General features: G+C 38.2%; 1 protein-coding gene across 1 annotated transcript in view; it reads left to right on the plus strand.

Moving 5' to 3' along the window:
* RPL3P (ribosomal protein L3 plastid) overlaps positions 1–16899 on the plus strand; it is a 121388-nt gene that overhangs the window by 76951 nt on the left and 27538 nt on the right. The gene's annotated exons all lie outside the window — the stretch shown is intronic.

Below are 16899 nucleotides of genomic sequence, written 5' to 3' on the forward strand. Positions count from 1 at the left end.
GTAGGCCAAATATTTGTGATAAGAAAATAATGGTATTAACAAATTAGCATTTACAGTATTATTTGCAAGAATACAATAGAATTTTGACTTCATACGTTTAATTCGTCATGTGCTTTTGTTGATGGTGAAATAATTTGAAGTAAAATTTCTGTCATGAAGATAACTAATAGTAGACTTAGTTCAACAAAACAAAGATACATATATCATGCTTTTTAATTTTATGAATATATTCCAACAATGTAATACTTCATTTCTCCCCGTTGGAGAGTCTATTGACTGCTGGGCTTTATGAGGGAGAAGCGACTATTAGGTGCACAGCTGATTTTCTCTTCGATCTTCATATCTTTTAGGTGACGAAGAATGAATCTCATTGTTATTTTTTGGAGCACTCAACGATGTATTTTATCCACTAGTATTTTCCAACATATTTCATTTGAATAACAACATTCTTCATACCATTATTAAGCACAATACACTCCATAGTCAAAGTTATGGAACAGGGTCTTACATCATAATGATATAGATATATAACTAAGTTGCCGGGATGGGTATCGACACAGATCCACCAGATTTTTGGAAGCCCAGGATTTGGATACGATGGTGATATGCCTTGAGGCATATGGAGTGTAGTTATGTATTGTATTTTTTTCCTCATTTAAAGTTTGTTACGATTTTCTTCTTTTATTATTTTTCTAATGAACAAGTAGTTGAGTTGTTACCAAAGATATAGTTAAATTTAACTATTAATTTTGTAGACCATTATATATATCATAGATGAAAAAATAGCTGCTTTTTCAGAACATTGCAAAAAATCGTGATGTTAAACCCTAGCAGATTTTTTGTCTGGTGAGAATTGTGATTTCCACCAGATTTTGAACTGTGTGACTTTTAGAAAAAAATAAGCAAAAATTGCTGAAAAATTGTGCCACAACATTAAAAATCGCCAAGCACAATTTTGGGTTTCTAAAAAGGCAATTTTGGGATATTTTGGGTCCTTTGTGTTTGCAGCTGTTGGGGAAAGAGAGGGAAGGTGCTTACCATCATCAACAACTAGTGTTAATAGAGCCAAACCATTGTTCCCATCACCATCAAAGTTTTTTTAATTGGAGTAGGGATCAATGTTGCATTAATCGTTATCGGGATAATATCGGGGTGAGGAAAAAATCAGAAAAAATCATAATTATCAGGAAATAATCGGGAAAAAATTGTTTGTTACAAAAATATTCATCTTTTTTTCAATTTTTTTAATATCTAAACCATCTACAACATAAAATAAATACATTGACACATAAATATGATAAAAGAACTAATATATAAGATGTTTAATATAATTTCTAGTGCTAAAATCACACATAACATTGAATCATGTCTTGAATAGTAAGTCCTGACTCCTGAGTCCCAACTTAGCGTCAAAATATCAACAAAAAATATAATAATGTATCTCATCATGTCATAATATCATATACAATAAAATGAAGAAAATAACTAAAGTCTAATCCTATTGATTTCCTCTGCCCCTCTTGCAAGAAAATGCCACAACTTTCCCTTTCCCTCTAGATGTAGATGCTGGTGCTGGTGGAGTTGGCAGTGGAGTCTGATGTGCTCTAGAAGCTGAAGAACTAGAAGTAGGAGCTATAGGAGGTATACCACGTCCTCTACTGGTGGCAGGGCTAGCCCGGGCAGGTGGTGTCTCCTCCTCCTCCTCCTCCTCCCCTTCCACTACATCCTGCACTAACCAATCATCAGCGGACTCCATGAGAGGCCTCTCGGCCTCAACCCTCCATGCAGCAGTGGTGTCAATCCCATCCAATGAGATGGCCTCCACATCAGGTGTCCTCTCAAGTGCCTCACCCACAATCGAAGATTGTAGTAGACGTAGACCATGTCATTAAGTTGCTAGGACTCCAACCTGTACAAAGATCATGAAATAACAATTAATAATTATAAAAAAAATATTGTTTAATGAATTCACAAATTTATTTGGAAATTTGCAATATTTTAAATGTTTAAGTGTTAACCTGTTGCGCTTCTTGTTGTGTATTTTTTCAAATACACTCCAGTTGCGCTCACATCCTGAGGAGCTACATGTTTGGCTGAGGATGCGAATGGCAAGCTTTTGCAGAAGGGGTACCCTACCACCATACATTCTCCACCTTGCATCTACAACAAAATTACAAATAAAATTTTAAATAAACATAAGAAAAAAATGAAATTTGAAGAGACAATGAAATTTGAAAATAAGTTACAAACTAAAAAATACCTGGCATTTTAATTGTCCTATCAATGTTAGCCATCTCAAAGCCAAATGTGCCACCTGCCATCCTATATGTCTCAATTTCTTAAGAGATCTCTATACGTTCTGCTGGAGGTCGCACTATCTTCTGGACACAGGATAAGAATCCATCCATGATCTCACATCAAATACAAACCCACATGCGTAAGAAAATGTGGGGTTCAGGAAAAGCCCAGCAGCATGAATGGGACGATGGAGTGTGTTGTTCCATCGCTCATCAATCACTTCCAATAGGAGGAGTTGTCTCTGAAACCCATCATCTCCCTTATCATCATAGTAGGCTTGAATGGCTTCTTTGGCCTTGTCCATGGCCTCATACAAATAGCCCATTGCGGGCTTCTCACCATCAACCAACCGAAGAACCTTTACCAAAGGTTCAGTAACGATGCACACCTCCTGCACTCCCGCCCAGAAGTCTTCCTGGTATGAAACTAGTCTGCATACAACCTCTCCCTCTGGTTCGCGGCTCATTGGCAAAGCACACCACTCCTCTGAAAGAAACATTCTCTTCACATCTCACATAGAATTCAAGAGGGATTGAAGAGATACGAAACTAGTGGCAAACCGTGTAATGGCGGGGCGCACCAACTCTTTGTTGTTGGTGAATCTTCTCATCAAGCTAAGCACAGTTGTATGGTTATATATAAATTTTGTAATGCTTTTGGATGAATCAACAATATCTTTGACAAAGGGAATTTTCCCTATGTCCTCCAATATCAAATCAATACAGTGTGCAGCACAAAGGTGTCCAAAATAAAGTAGGATGCCTGTCCATAAGCATCTTGCCAGCAGCAACATTATTTGCAGCATTGTCCGTTATGACTTGGACAACATTTTCTGCACCTACCTCCAAAATAAACACATCTAGCAAATCACATAAAGTTCTTGCATCTTTGATTTGTGCAGATGCATCAATAGATTTGATAAACATAGCCCCCTTGGGACAACTAACCAAGAAGTTTATAAAGGTTCTCCCCTTTTGGTCAGTCCAACCATCTGACATAACAGTGCATCATGTTTGTGCCCATGATGCCCTAAAATCCTCCAATCTTTGGGTGCAGTCAAGCTTTTCATTTTGAAGAATCCGGCCTCTGAAATCATGATAAGAAGGGATTTTGTACCCTGGGCCAACACTTGCAATAGCATCAATAGCAGGTTGGAAAAATGGATTATTCCTTACAATGCTGAAAGGAATATCACTCCAGAGGAGAAATTTTGCCAGCAACTTGTCAGCTTGTTCTTTCTCAGTTCTTTTTAGCATTGAACTGATAGATGGCTGTGAACCAGGTGTGGTTTGAGGAACAAAAAATGATGTGGCAGCTACCGGATTGGTTGATGCTACAGTAGAACCAGTGCCACTTGCTTCAACTGACTTTTTTAGTTGCCTCTTCATTTCTTCTTTGGATGAGTTCAGGATTTGTATTTGTGAAAGGCCCTGCATCAAATCTAGGGATTTGTGCAAGGTGATACTTCAATCTGTACACCCCCCCGGACATGTGGAACCCACACAACTTGCAAGTCAAATTTAGTCTTTCATTCGGAGCTTTAGGTTCACCAAATTCCTAGAAAGGGTCCAATTTCCTTGGCATGTTTGTTTTTGAACTTTGAAGTTGAAAACTTGAATGGTGTTTTGATGAAGTTGTGAACCTATGGGAAAATAAGGATTACAATTTAGTATTTACAAGTTACAAACTTACAATTTAGTATTTTAATTTTTACATTGTACAAAAACTAAAAAAAATTACATACATTTTAAGAAACCCCGTTCCAGAATCCAAACCCAATCAAAAAACTAAAAAAAGCAAAACAATACATTAAAAACCCCATTCCAGAATCCAAACCCAACCAAAAAAACTAAAAAATTTTTACATTGGGCAAATTTCATAAACCCCATTCCAAACCCAAGTTACCCAACCAAAAACAATGAAAACAAAAAAAAAATTGGTGCCCATACCAAGTTACCCAACCAAAAACAATGAAAACAAAAAAAAATTGGTGCCCATACCGTTTCTATGGTGATAATCGGTCTCCTCCTTTTGATTTTCTCCTCCACGCACTTGATTTAGCTCCAAGCCTCTCCAAGCAAAATCTCTAAGCCCTCTCCAACACTCCATTGCCCTCCGCGTGCCTAACTGTGCAAATGAAATGAAAAAAAATCGAATTTTGCATTATAAAACCTCGCTATCCCGACCCTCGGCAATAAATTGGGAAAGAATTGCGTATAAAAAAAACGCGAGTATTACTCGCAATAATATCGGCTTCGGGAAAAAATCACGATAAAGCGATAATATTGCGATATTATCGTGATTTTAACAACACTGGTAGGGATCAATTCTTATCTGCCTATTGTGTTGATATACTTAGGTATTTGTTCAAATCCAACCCCTCTTAACTATTTTTTTGTAGATTTATGTAGGATTTTGAAAGTTGCTTGCCTCTTAGTATCAATTTTCGTGGCTCAAAGAACAATTTAAAGGTCTGTTTTCTTTTTTTACCAGCAAGTTTTAGTGTTTGATCATCAAAAACTGCATCTTATTTTCATTTTCCAGCAAGTTGTTGTTTGTTAATTAATTTTTAGTAAGTAGTGTTTGATGTTCACTTTTTCATTTTCTTTTGCCTTGGGTTTGAAGTTGGAAGTTTAGTATTGCGTTGTCAATATGTTGAAGCCTTTGGACCCATTTAGCAGTATGATGAACCTGAAAGATTGGACAAACTGACAAAGATTTTCTTGTAAACTGTGCGGGAAGCTCATTATAGGAGGGATAAGTTAGTTGAAGTACTAGTTGACTAAAATACTCGGGCATGATGTTGGATTTGTGGTGCATCAACCTCGGAGATCATGCTTGCTGCTCATGATGCTATTTATGAAAAGGATAAATAGAAGAAGCTCAGCTGATACTAAAGCTAAACTTGTTGCCAATGCTTTGGCTAGATCCTCAAGATTTATAGGAAGATCTGGGAATTAGGGTAGTGAGAGGGACATGATGGATTCACGTTTCATGATGAACTCACCTTATTTTATTCCAAGAACAGGAGATGGGGCACAACCTTCCATCTGGCTACTGGTTTAAAATGAAGCAAGAAGCAGACATGGTTGCAGGGAGGTGTCTTTCATAGAGTGACATAACTTTGAGCATCACAAAGATCAATCCATTTCTAGTTAATGTGTGATGCTAACGCTGTTGTTGGCCCTAGGGTATAAGTGCTCTACTTATGAGGAGTTGCGGGGGCCAATTCTTCAAATGAAAATTGATGACATCAACACTAGATTGGATGACCTAAAGAAGTCATGGGAGGTCATTGGATACGCAACAATGTTGGATGGTTGGACAAAGGGGAAGGGTAGGAACCTTCTTAATTGCTTGATACATTGCCCTTTGGATATAATGTTTATTAAATTTATTGATGGATTAATGCATGTTAAAAATGCGATATTATTGTGTGAATTGATGGATGGATTCATTCGAGACGTTGGTTTGCAACATATTGTGCAAGTCATAACAGATAATACAAGTAATTGGGGGGCTACTGGCAAGTTGCTAATGGAGAGGAACCCTATAGTGTTTTGGACTCCATGTGCTACCCATTGCATCTATTTAATGCTTGAGGATGTGGGAGGAATATCCTTTGTCAAGGGGGCCATTCATCGAACAAAGATCATCAAAAAATTCATATAAAACTATGCATTTGTTATTTTCCACATGAGGAAATTCATAAGAAAAGGGGAACTGTTGTGTCCTATACTCACACGTTTTGTCAACATCTTCATTTCTCTTTGGTCAGTGCTCCAATTTCAGTTTGAGTTGAAGCAGATGCTTGTTTGTGATAAGTGGTGCAATTGTGCATCTAGCACAAGACAAGAAGGGATTGCCATCGCTAAACTAGTATGCACTAATTCTTTCTAAGGAGTGCAAGTAGTGTCATGGTTAACAAACCTTTGGTAAACGTTCTCCACTTTGTTGATGAGGATAAGCCCACAATAGTCTACTTGTATGAGGCCGTCTACAGGGCTAAAGAAGCTATCTGTTCTTATTATGTGGGCAAGGGTATCCTTGGGTATGATAAGTATATGATGATTTGGGATTTCATTGATAGTTGATGGACTGGGATGCTTCATCAACTTGTTCATGTAGCAGTATTTTTCATCAACCTCACCTATCCTTGTTCATGTAACTTTGTTTTCAATGGTGAGGTGATTGAAAGGCTCTTGCCATGTCTCTAGAGGATGGTACCCAATGATAACGTTTGCAAAACAATTAATTGTGAGATGGAGATGTATTGAATGTAGTGAACTATTTGGCTTTGTTGATGTTATCCATGAAAGGAGTATTTTGATGCCACATAAGCCTTTAGAATTCAGAATTTTAATTATGTGTTTTATTTGAAAGTCGAATTATGTTTTCTTTAGTTTCTATTTTCCAATGGAATGAAATGTGATTTTGAGTTTTTTTTTTGGTTGTTGTTGTAGATGTTTGGGTGACAAAACTATGGTGCAAGAGCACCAATTTATGGAAATTTTCAAATTGGGTCCTTAGCCAAACTTGTTATGCTTCAAGATGTGAGTGCAGTTGGAGTGTATTTGACAAAATACATTTAGAAGTGCAACATGTTATAATTTCAATTAAACAATTACATTTATTATGATTTATTACCTCTAACATATTTATGACCCTCAAGACTCATTAAATTTATTATGGACCTCTTTACGCATTGAATTTCCCATTCCTAATGATTTTGGTATATGTCCAATACAATCTTCAGTTGTGGGCAAGGCAACTAGAGAAAATACTTGATGTGGACTTTCATTAGCCAATATTAACAAATTTCAAAAGTGGACAATGGAGTATGAGGTTCCTATTATGGAGGAGGCAACTACATGGTTAGAGGACTCAGAACAGGCAAAGGGGCTACGAGAGGAGCAACAAGTGTGGGGGCGGGCGGGGGGGGGGGGGTTTGTGTGTAGAGGAGCCTTCTGACATCATGTAGCGTGATGTGGCAACATTATCCCTAATTTTGGATGAGGTCTATGCCACTGTTATCATAACCGGTGGAGTCGGTCATTCTGACTTGTTTGGGGGTCGAACCAGTTCGGTTCAAGGTCTAGAATCGGAAATGGCTAGTTTGGTACCGAACTAGCCAGTTCTGTAATGGAATTGGCTGGTTCAGTACTAAATTGGTCAGTTTTGTACCAAACCGGCCAAATTCATACAATGTGACCAAACGGTTTGAAACACATTTTTTTTAAAGAAAACAAGAATTTTTGAGTAGGGAAACCTAATATTCAAGCCTATGGCCCTACTATTTCTATGCAATTCATGGTAATGAGTGAGGTAGCCTAATATTCAAGCCTATGGCCCTACTATTTCTATGCAATTCACGGTAATGTTAAAAGAGACATTCTCCTGTATCTTTCATTTTCATCCTTTTACTTAACTTTTTAACATTACCATGAAATGACTCAGGATGTTTGAGAGTGGTTCCGACCTCATTGGATTTCATATGGAGAAAATAGAATTTTAGATCTCACTCAAAATTTAGCAGACTTAATCGTTTTTTAGGATTGTAGGATTGGGGGGATTGCAACATTTCCATTGGATTTTGTCATAGAGTGTATGGAACTAGTATTTAATCAGGAGACGACCAAGCCCTCTATGTACCTTGATGTTAGTGGCATTGGTGGTCGAGCTCCTCTATCATGACCCTACTAAAAATGTACCCATCACTCACAAAAAATATTGACTTGACCTGCTACTTTTTTTCTATCTTACTTTAATGCTTAGAGGGTGATATTGATGGCGAAGATCCCAATATAGGCAATGATTTCGATCATATGTAGGTGTTTGTTGTAGCGTGTTTTTTTTTTTGGATACTAGCGACCATCTAGAGTCCATTTGTTGATGTATTTTCGATTCAACAATGGATTACACTAGTTGCTATTTTGGTTATGTGCACCCTTACATCCTATATAAATGAGAAATTTTGCTTATTTGTGTATAAATGGTTTGGATTCATATGGATGCACATGAATATATATGTTTTCCTTTAAAATTTGAATATTTAATTTGTTTTTGGTCGATTGGTTTTTCGGTCTTGTTTTTTTACCAGTTTCGACCAGACCCCGGTTTAAAGGGTCTTTTGGTTCGATCACCGGTTCGGTTCCAATAACATTGGTCTATGCTAGTGAATGTTTTTCACTACATTTGTGATTTTCATCACAAAGGCATGTTTACAAGTTGATGGAGTTTTGGATGGCCAAGGGGTTGTGAGTTCACTTGATGATTTTGATGTCTTGGTTGATAGTTGATGGATGATATGGTCATGAGTGTCTCCATAGTGTTTTGCTTGGTATGTTTGCTTATCATATAGAGATAGCATTGCACTTGGTCATGTAATGTTCTAGCCTTCATTCATGTTAGGGATTGATGGTATATGAGGATATATGATTTCCTTTATGGAAAACCTAGGAACTTTTGGGCAATTTGATATTGCATTGCTATCTTCATTCGGTTGGCTTCGGTTGGTTTCAGTTGATATAACATTCATTTGGGGTTGATTTGACATGGTCTAGCATGATTGGAGCCTTGATATAAAAGTGCCCTAGCTTATATGGATTGGTTTGTAACTTAAATTGCTTTATGATAAGGTGGATCATAGTCTTATATGGAATTGTTCCCTTTTTTGGCTCATATGTGGAGGTATACACATATTTGTTATAGTGTTATTGCTTAAATGATGGGGTCATCTACCTCCTTTGATCACTTGGATGACTTGGTATATGGTTTGAAGGTCAAACATGGTCTATTTTGACACTCTCATCTATGTTCTAGCAAGTTACATATTATTCTATGATAGATTGATTCCTTGATTTATGGAGTTGGCCACTTTTCTATGCCTTGTTGTTGAGAGCTCCACCTTATGAGGCCACCTTGCACATGTTCTCATCTATTCTTATCGAGACATGCCATTTTTTGAGGAGTATCTTACACAAATATTGAGGCATAATCCTATTTTCTTTATGGAGTTGGTTGAGAATTGATGACATTCAACACATCTTCATAGATTTAATGCCTTGTTTCATGGATCCAGTTGCTTGACATTTGATTTGAGGAGGATGTCCACCATTTGAGGCCACTTTGCATACTTTTTCATGCCTCCTTGATGGTATGTTTCACTTGGAGATCTCAAATTTGGTGTATTTGGAGTCTTCACATGGTTCATGCTCGACTTTAAGGAGACGTCCACTTGAGGACGTTGTTTGCACTCATATCTATGCTTATGGTTGAGGACACCCCACATTGGAGAAGCATTGTTGCACATTCATTGATAATTGGAGGACGTTTCACTCATGATGCCACATATCCACTCTTGAAGGGTTTTACTTGATCATTGTACTCTATTTGATGCCATTGATGAGGATGTTTCACATTGGAGGAGATCTAGGATGTTCCAAATACTAGACCTAGGGTTTCATTGCATATTTTGAGGGTGTCCTACTTTTACGATTGGTTATCTTTTAATGTAGTACCCAATTTTGTGTTGATCAATGCCATTAGACGTAGAGTGGTTGCGGCATTTTCAAATTGTGGTCGTAGATCTAGGGTTTCATTCCATATTTTGAGGGTGTCTAACTTTCAGGATTAATTATCTTTTGACGTAGTACCCAAGTTTATGCTGATCAATGCCATTAATGTAGAGTGGTTGTGACATTTTCAAATTGTGGTGATAGTAGAAATTCTGACAAAAATTGTGCAAGTTACGGTGGTTACAAGTTTGTCATGTGAAATTCTCATCGCATTTTGACCAACTTTGTTGCTTGAGCATTTTGGTCATTTGGGAAGAGTGAAATTAATGTATACACATTGTGGAGGATGCCTTGCACATGGAGTAAAACTTTGTGTGTTTTTGAGGCTATCTTTGAGGGAGACGTCCACCTTGGGAGGATACACATGACATATGCACCTCATTAATTTATCATTGTTAGACTTGTCTTATGAGTTGGTTATGAGATATTGTTTTCCTTGGAGAAAAAGATGGATCTAGAAGACTCCATTATTATTTTATCATTGTTCTTGGAGAGATTAGTGGATCTAGGAAAACAATTATTATTTTATTGTAAAGGAGATGGAGTGAAGTCTCAATTTAGAGAGTAGCTCTCCATTTGTAGTCATGGTTGGATTTTTGGAGTTCTCTCCTTGGAGCTGAATGGCTATCTATTTCTTGGAGCATATGTGAGGTGTAATAGTTTCTTTCCCATCCAATTGTGGCTATTATTTTAATGCTTTCTATTTTTGCATATAACTGTAGAGTTGCTCATACTTGCTATTGATTGGTCGTTGGTAAAAAATATATTGTGCATATTGGAAAAGTTTTTGTGTGAAGAATTTTTCCCACTCAACCCTTTGTTGTCTTGTCTAAGGAGTATTCTCTTGCATCTTATATGCATGTGATTGGTTGCTAGGTTAATAACTTAGTTCTCCATGGTAAGGCACACCTCATTGGCAAAGTTTTGATGTTGCAATTTAAAAGTCCCATTAGTATTCTTTTACTATCATTTTTAGCATTCTTAAATTCATTTTGTGGCATGCATATTATAGCCTTTGTGGTTTCAACCCTTTATTGAACTTGCCCTCTTGGATTAACCTCTTTATGTTATTTTTCCTTTGTTGTATTGGCACTAATTACTTGATCCCTCCATTCTTTTGCTTCTTTATACTATAAGAAAACATTGTTTTGTTAGAGCTATCTCCTCACATCGCCCTTGAGCTTCATTGTTAGATCTTTAGTAATAATACCTTGAAATACCAAAAAAAATAATACCTAGAAATACCCCCCTTAAGTTGGAGAAGATCCAACCAAGGATAGGTTGCTTAGGTGACAATGGTGACTATCCTAGTAGTTCCCTCTTTGGTTGCACCTTTGTGGATTAGGGATTTTATCATTAAGTACGAGTTGGAGAGGTAACAGGTAACATTACCATTTGCAGAAGGAACATGCATTGGGCCACATAAATCAAAGTGAATGAGTTCAAGTTTTCTATGTGCTCTAGAATGAAAATCACGAAAACCCTGTTTGTTGCGCTTTCCTAAGATACAAGCATCACACTGCTTAAGTTTTATACGAATTGTAGGCAAACCAGTAACACCATTTTTCTTCAACAAACAAAGGCTGTCATAGTTCAAGTGTCCAAATATAGCATGCCATAAAAGACTTGATGGAAATGTATCTTCATCATAGAGAGAACTGTATGAAAAATTATGTGCACGAGCAGAGGTTCCTTGCAACTTCAGAAGTCTTTCTTCTTCTATCCCTGTCATGACAAGTGAGTGATCTGATGGTTTTTTGACATCGACCTTGCCATCAAATAAATGAATGGAGTGCCCTTGCTGGCAGATGTGGACCAAAGACAACAAGTTTCTCCTCAACTTCGGGAGGTATAGAACATCATGTAGAAGAAAGTCTGAAAGACCAGGTAGTTTGAGCTTGATGGTGCCAAGCCCCGATGGCTTGATTTTTGACATCTCTGCAAAGTACACTGCTCCATCTCCTAAAAGCCATGTGGCAAGTTGCTTCTGAATCAAGCAACCAATCATCCTTCCATGAAGCAAGTGAAGCAAATGAAACATTGAATAAGTCTTTAGTTACTCCAATGTTGTAATGTGCCACAACTTAATGAGCGGACTTGGGTGCTTTACCTTTCCCTTGGTCAAGTGTTTTACCTTTTCCCTCATTTCTTTCTTGCTCAATTCTATCCCAAGGCAGCTTACATGTGGATGCATCATGTCCATCTCTATTGCATCGTATGCAATGAAGATCCGACCTTTCTCCTTGGAAATGTTTGTCCCCCTGCCTCTAAAATTCTTCCTTCCTCTTCCTCTTCCTCTTCGGCCACCTCTTCCTCTAGAAGAATCTTGTGCATGATTCTTCTCCTTCTGTGCAAGGCACACAACTTTTCAAGGGTACTTTTCAACTGATTGGACTCATTTATGGCTTCCATACAAGGGCAAAAACAAGATTCGAGTAGAAAGTGAGCCTTATATGAAACATACTGTGACACAACTTGAGGGAAAAAATGAACCAATGGGCTTTGCAGATGTTATTTTCAGAAATTGTTTTTTGGAAGTAGACCATGGATGTTATCTGGCACAACCTTCACTCGTCCCACTAGATATGCAATTGGAACTTCCTCCACGAAATCCAATTGGTGCAAATGACTTTTGTATAGTAGATGTAAATAGTACTATTATAGGACATAGCCTTAGTATTTCTAATATTTGGATATTGTACTTTGATGGTTCGAAAACGCAGGAAGGATCTAGAGCTTGTTGCATTTTAATAGACCCACAACAAAGGAAACACTTGATCTCTTGTCGCTTGGAATTTGAGTGCACAAACAACGTTGTTGAATACGAGGCACTCATTCTAGGTTTGAAGAAAGCCATTGACATCAAAGTTGAAGTGCTCAAAGCAATAGTTGACTCAGAAATTGTCGCATGACAACTACGAAATACGATACATTGTGTCACCTAATCTATAAGAAATTATCAACAAGAGGTATGACAATTGATTTTGTAATTCCAAGCTTTTAATATCATTTATGTTCCTCGAAGTCGTAAAGCTGCTGCTAATACATTAGCTTATGCCACTGCCAGGTTGTCACCGTTAAGGAGTGGCTTTTCTTTTGAAATTATTTATAGGCCATCCGTTCCTGATTGTATTACTAATTCGTGTTTTCAATGACGACCAACAAATACTGGACTTTATGGCCAACGCTGATGTATTCAAGGATGTAGCTATTGATGAAGACGAGTGTGAGAAAGCTTTGCAAGATTGAGCTCAAGCAAGCAAAGAAATCCCCATACCCAAGGGTGTGGTATCACTTGAAAAGCTGTATGACCTACAAAATCGCTTCAAGGGACCAGTCAACGCAAAGACTTATAGCTCCACTCTATTGCACGAACAAATAAATCTTGGCACAAAGAAGATCCAAAGTATCTAAATCTCGGTACTTGTTGTACACCCCAAGCGTGACAAGCTTTTATTCGCCTCTTTAAGCAATACCGAGATTTTTTCATGTGGATGTATGATGATCTTAAGACTTATGATACGCGAATAATCCAACATGTGATTCCTATTAAGGAAGGGGCCAAACCTCTACAGCAGAAGCTGAGGAAAGTTCATCCTACTCTTGAGCCCCTCATTCATAAAGAATTGAGAAAACTACTGGATGCTCGGATTATATTTAAAGTTTGTCATTCAACATCGGTCTCCATTCTGGTTCTGGTAAGGAAAAAGTCTGAAGAGATACGCTTGTGCGTCGATTTTTGCAATCTCAATCACGCCTCAGACAAATATAATAATCCAGTGCTGTCAATGGAACAGATTTTGCAAACAACGTCAGGGTCTGAAATGTTTTCGTCGTTGAATGGTTTCTCGGGATACAACCAGGTTCTGGTGGCAGAATCCGACAGGCACAAAACTACGTTTAAAACCAAGTGGGGTACATTTGCCTTCAAAAGAATGCCTTTTTGACTTGTTAACGTAGGTGTTACTTTTCAACGCGCTATGGTCATCACATTTCACGGATTAATTGGATAGAGCATTGTGATTTACTTAGATGATGTGATAGTGTTTTCGAAAAGGAGATCTGATCACTTGTGTCATCTAAAGTAATTTTTCGAGTGATGTCACAAATATGGGATATCTTTTAATCTTAAGAAGAGCACTTTTGCAGTGTTCAAAGGAAATCTCTTGGGCCATATCATCGCAAAGAGTGGGATTAAAGTAGAACTTGAATAGGTCAAAAATATCACTTAGGTTCCCTTCCCGGCGAACAAGAAAGCTATGCAATCCTTCTTAGGGAAAATCAATTTCCTTCGCAAGTTCATCTTAGACTACGCACAGATAGTGAAACCACTGCAAGAGATGATAAAGAAGGATGTGACCTATAAGTGGGATAAAAGGGAAAAGGATGCCTTTGCCCGTATTAAGCAAGCAATTGCAGAAGCTCTAGCACTATACAGTTCGAACTTCGGCAAAGATCTCTTGTTGTACACTTTCTCTTTTGATACTTCTCTTTCTGTTGTTCTTACACAAAAGGATGATCAAGATAATGAACGACCTATATCGTTCATGAGTGTCGATAAAACACTTCAGGCCTTATCTTTTGAAAAATCATTTGCATTATCTTTGTGCCTCACTCGGCTGTTAGATCACTATTTGTTCAACAAGAGCTAGGTGAAAGAAGAGCGCACTGGATGACCAACTTGTAAGAATATGATCTCGAGTTCAAGCCAATTCACATGATAAAGGGCCATGGTCTATGCTAGCTAGCAGTAGAAGCGACAAGTTCACTAGAAGATGACTCTTTTGGATGGGAGCAGGAAATGGAAATGTATAACATCAAACAAGTTACCCCCACCGACGCATCCACCTCTTGGTACGCAGATGTGCGACAATATCTTATGCATGGTATCTTGCCCTCTCATTTATCAACGAGACAAAATAGGGCCATTGGACTGAAAGCTCTATCATATCAGTTGGTAAACAAAGTGCTTTTCAAGAAGCACCATAATGCGGTTTTGCTCAGGTTCCTGGAAGCACCTGATTCAAAAAGGGTATTGCGTGACCTCCATGACAGACTAGCCGAAGGGCATTTCGCGGATGTCACTACTGCACACAAGATTATGCGGGCTGGTTTCTACTAGCCCACACTTCTCAAGGATGCTCATGGTTATGCCTACAAAAATCTGGTTTGTCATAAATGTGTTGGCCCAAATAAGAAGTCAGCTGCCCCATTGCAACCCATCACTGTAGAAGAAGCTTTCCAACAATGGGGATTAGATGTTACCAGTGAAATCTTTCCACACCCATCGAAGCAACACCGCTACATCCTCACTGCTACAAACTACTTTACACGGTGGACAAAAGCGATTCCTCTCAAACAAAGTGAATGATCAGGAAGTTATCAATTTCCTCAGACAAAATATCATCACTAGGTTCGGATTTCCGACATCACTTGTTTTCGATAATGCAACTTATTTCTCACCGCTTAAATTCTATGATTTTGCATTAGAAAATGGCCTTGTATTGAAACATTCAGCTAACTATTATCCACAGGGTAATGGTCTTGCTGAGACAACCAATAAAAACCTCATCCGCATTATCAAAAAGACTTACTCTGAACAAAGGAATTGGCCCAATGCTTTGGTGAACGCTCTATGGGTTAACTGTGTCACGCCTAAACCTTCTTTGAGAACCTCTCCTTACTTTCTGGTGTATGGAAAATATGCCATCCCGCCTCCGAACATTTACCTACCTACCCTCCAACTTTTTCAAGCATCTTAGGGTAAGCCTTATCTTTTGGTTCAGAGTAGGATAGGATAGACACTCTTGAAGCTATAGGAAGAAAGGACGAAAGCAAAATTAAAATTTGCTCTTCATCAAAACTGAATCAAGAGATGGTTTGACAAGAAGTCTGCGGGAAAGAAGGAATTTAGTGTGGGAGACCTGGTATTGGAGTGGGACAAAGGCCATGAAGAGAAGGGGAGGCACACTAAGTTCCAGTCCCTGTGGATCAGATCGTTTGTTGTTCGTGAGAAGCTTGGCCACCACACTTATCGTTGCCAATCTTTGGATGTGAAGATGGACTCTCTTCCAGTCAACGACCAAGATTTGAAATAGTATTTTCAATGATAGTCTAGGGTTGTTCCCTGCCCTATGTATATAGTTTGTCGTCTTTGTTTGTTGTTTGACATGTCGAGTCTTTTCCATTGTCTCTTTGTTCTTGTGAATAAGCCGTGTGTGAAAGTGTTCTGTTTGGTTCCAATGTGTGGCAAAATGGAAAAGGGCCTTGTGACACTACAACATTTGGCTAACCTTTAGTCCTCTTTCTTTGTCTTGGTTTACACCTTTTGATCGATGATATTTTGATGGAAAATATGATCCTTGCGTAAGGAGAGCTTTGTGTAGAACCATGCTACTCGTACCTATTCTAAGAACCTCATCCCTACGCTCAGTTCTTTGTGTTTCAGTGTTTTGCACGCTGATCCAATCAAGTAGAGAAGGACAAGGGAAAACCTTAACGAGCATGCTAATATCAAAGGTATATATAAGCTTCTTTGAAGGAACAACCTCTTATGCTCTCAATAAATTGGGATCCCTCTTCCACCCCTTGAAATAAATAACTGCCTTTGCATAGTTCTGTAAATAAAAATAAATAAAGGGTGAAAGGAGAGAAAGGCTTCTTGCGTAGAGAGGTGAAGCAAGCAACTTTGCTATGGTACTGACCATGCTCGCTGGCAACGAAGCAACGCTTGTGTTCCTGTAGTGACTTCAACGGGGTACTGTCCAGGTCTGTTGGCAGTGGACCAACACCAAAGATGAAAACTAAGACTCTGAATATCTAAAGCTCACGAAGTATATTACCCTTCTCTTGAATTGAAACAATTGTGATATAGATGACTTTATGAATGTGTCCAACCGAGAAAGGAATGAAGGGAACTATATCTATAAACGGGCTAAGTGGAGAAGCCAAAGTAATATGCACGATGAATCACTACTTCCTAAAAAACTAGACCCTACACAAAAGTTAGACTAAGGCAGAGAAG

Source organism: Pinus tabuliformis, chromosome 1_2 (assembly GCF_031772625.1).
Source record: "Pinus tabuliformis cultivar Carrire ecotype Pingquan chromosome 1_2, CPIR1, whole genome shotgun sequence".
NCBI classification, from domain to species: Eukaryota; Viridiplantae; Streptophyta; class Pinopsida; order Pinales; family Pinaceae; genus Pinus; species Pinus tabuliformis.